The sequence below is a fragment of the Sminthopsis crassicaudata genome, chromosome 6 (genome assembly GCF_048593235.1).
Source record: "Sminthopsis crassicaudata isolate SCR6 chromosome 6, ASM4859323v1, whole genome shotgun sequence".
Taxonomy (NCBI): domain Eukaryota; kingdom Metazoa; phylum Chordata; class Mammalia; order Dasyuromorphia; family Dasyuridae; genus Sminthopsis; species Sminthopsis crassicaudata.
In genome coordinates, this window is record NC_133622.1 from 185,605,687 (window position 1) to 185,608,759 (window position 3,073).

A 3,073-nucleotide genomic window follows, 5' to 3' on the forward strand; every position below is an offset into this window, starting at 1 on the left:
GGCCATTGTAAAACTAGAGTGAACTCTTGGGGGGAATGTTGCAGGCCTCTGTCCCCAATACAATTCCTTTAAAGATTTTTCTCAGTGAATTGAATGGATTCACACATATCAATCTTATCAAAAAAAGGGAAGATTTACTGAGAATTGGGGAGGACGAAATTAAAATCCAGCATCAGATACTTTCTACCTGTGAGACCCTGGAAAAATGAGAACCTCTTTCAGCTTACACTTCCACATCTATAAAATGGGGATAATAATAGCACCTAATTATCAAAGTTATTATGAGAATAAATTTAGATAATATTTTAAAAGCATTTAGCAAACATTAAAACTATAACACACAACAATATAATTTTAATGCTTGCTAATCATATATGTAATATATACTATAGGATATATTACAAAACATATACAATATTATATGCATATATATACATATATATGTACATATATGTATGTATACATATATATATACATACACATTTGCTATTATTATTGTTGTCATTTATCCTTAGAGTATTGAATTAAGTAGATAAGTATGTTACAAGGCAAAGTGCAATGCTTGAGATGTTGTTGACTTTCAGACATGGAAACAATCCCCTCTTTCTGGAAATAGAATTTCAACTGGACCTTGAAGAGTATTCAGGACTTGAACAGGCAGAAAAGTGTGATGGGAAATTTCAGGAATAGGAGGATGGCATGAATAAAGACACAGAGTTAGAAAAGCATGGAATGTATAGAATCATTAATAAGTCATATAGGAATAATGAACAGTCTGGTTTGCCTCTACTACAATGGCTGTAAAGAGAGATAAAGGGAGGTTGAAGATAGATCTTGAGGGGTCTTAAATGACCCTTGAAGTATTTGAATTTCTTCCTAGAGCAAATGAGAGTTTTCTGAGGGGCTGTGAGCAGGGAAATGACTTGGAAAGATCTGAATATTAGAAATATTTGTCTGCCACTAGTGTGTATGGTGAATGGGAATAGTAGGGTAAGTGGTAGAGAATGTAGCCAAGGACATTTGCTTAACTTGAAGTAAATTGGGGAGCCATAATAATAATCTAGGCAAAAAAGAATGATGGAGAGGTGTCGGTATGTGAAAAATAAGGGGAAGATGCTCCAGGCATTAGAGACAGGACTTGGCAAACATTTGGGCATAGAGAAAAGGTGCATTAAATAGATTCAGAATCTCAGAGTGTTAAGTTCTTTGAGAGCAAGGATTATTTTATTCTTTTCTTTATATTTTTATTCCCTAATACAGTTCCTGGCACATAGTAGATGCTAAATAAATATTAATTGGCCTCAGACATCTGAGCGGGCATTCTATCTACAATATCCCTAGCAAGGTATCATCCAATTGCACTTAATGACCTCTAGAGACAGGAAACTTCATTACCTCAAAAAATAGCCAAACTCATTATTGGACAGCTCCACAAAAGCCTTTTTCTTTCTTTTTTTGTAATATTGAGCCCCAATGTCCTTCTTTACAGTGCTGCTCCTGTATTCTCTTTTGAACTTTATTCTGTAATTCACTTTCCTCAAACTCTAGACACTTCTTGGTTGTGTTATTTATTTCCTGGCACCCTATCCTCCTTCACCTCTTCTCCACTTCTTTACCTGTTAAAATCTTCTTTTCTTTCAAGTTTCATACAAAATTCTGATTAATTCTTCCACCATGGAATCTTCAGGGATTTGAAGATGGAAATGCATTTTACCACTATCCCTTCAAAACCCTCCCCAAAACCTCACTTCTTTTCTCTAGATAATCATTCTCAGATCTCTTCACACTTGCTGCTTAATCAACTATTCTAACTATGCAGATAACAAGTCCATGGAGAGGATGCTGCACAAGGAAAAGGTAAGTTGGCTGTGCCCAAATCCCCTTAGCCTTAAGGAGCTACTGAAACATTGTAACCCTTCCTTTGCCTTTATACCTTTATATCTTTGTGGGTATAGGAAGAGGAATTCCATTAATTTTGTTCAGTTTTACAAAGGAGAATACCCAAAGGGCACTTAAAAGCAACAAAAAGTTTAGCAGAGTGAGTTTCCATTTTTCTCCTCAAGTAAAGAAAGGATATTACACAATCTCTGTTCAAGGAAGAAGTGGTATAGTAACAAAAATGCTGAGTTGGGAATTAGAAGACATGGTATCGAGCCCTAGCTCTGACACTAGTTGTGTGAATTTGGACAAATAACTTTGTGTCTTTAAGCCTCAGCTGCCTCACATAAAATGAGAAGTATAACCCCTGCCCAGCTTGAGAATAATAGATCTAAAACTCTAAGTGACCTCTGAAGTCATCTCCTCTAATATCCCTATTTTTTCAGACAGAGAATCTGAGGTTCAAAAAGTTAGTGACATTGTCTGAAGTTACATAGGTACTAAGTGTCAAGGGAAGGATATGAACTCAGGACATTGGACCACAGAATCAAAAATGAGACATGAAAGGAACCACACAGACAGCCAACAAGCATCAGTTAACTAACTTCCATAGCCCTTTATTAAATATCTGGGGGAAAATACAAAATTGAGAAAAGCCAGGTTTCGTCCTAACTGAACTTAGAATCTATCTGGTAGATAAGGAACTTAAACCATGTCCTAGGCATTGAGTCTGCAAATCAAAATAAAGGTAAAAAAAAATCCTTTTCTTCGATCCCCTAATTTTCTAATGGGGATGCAACAAGATATTTACTAAGTAGAAGTAAGACAAGCAGCTAGGTGATAAGATGGGTAGAGCTCTGGGCTTTGATTCAAAAAGATTCATTTTCCTGATTTCAAATCTGGCCTCAGATACTAACTAGTGACATTGGACAAGTCATTTCACCCTGTTTGCCTCAGTTTCCTCATCTGTAAAATGAGCTGGAGAAGGAAATGACATGCCAGTATCTTTATCAAGAACACCCCAAATGGGGTCATAAAGAATTGGACAGGACTGAATAACAACAAGGCAGTCTACTAACCACTAACCACTGGAGGGACTGAGAAAGTCAAAAAAGGTGGAATTGGAACTAAGTCTTGAAAAAGATTGGGAAAGTAGGAGATTGAAAGTGAGGGGACACAATGTTTCAAGTATGGT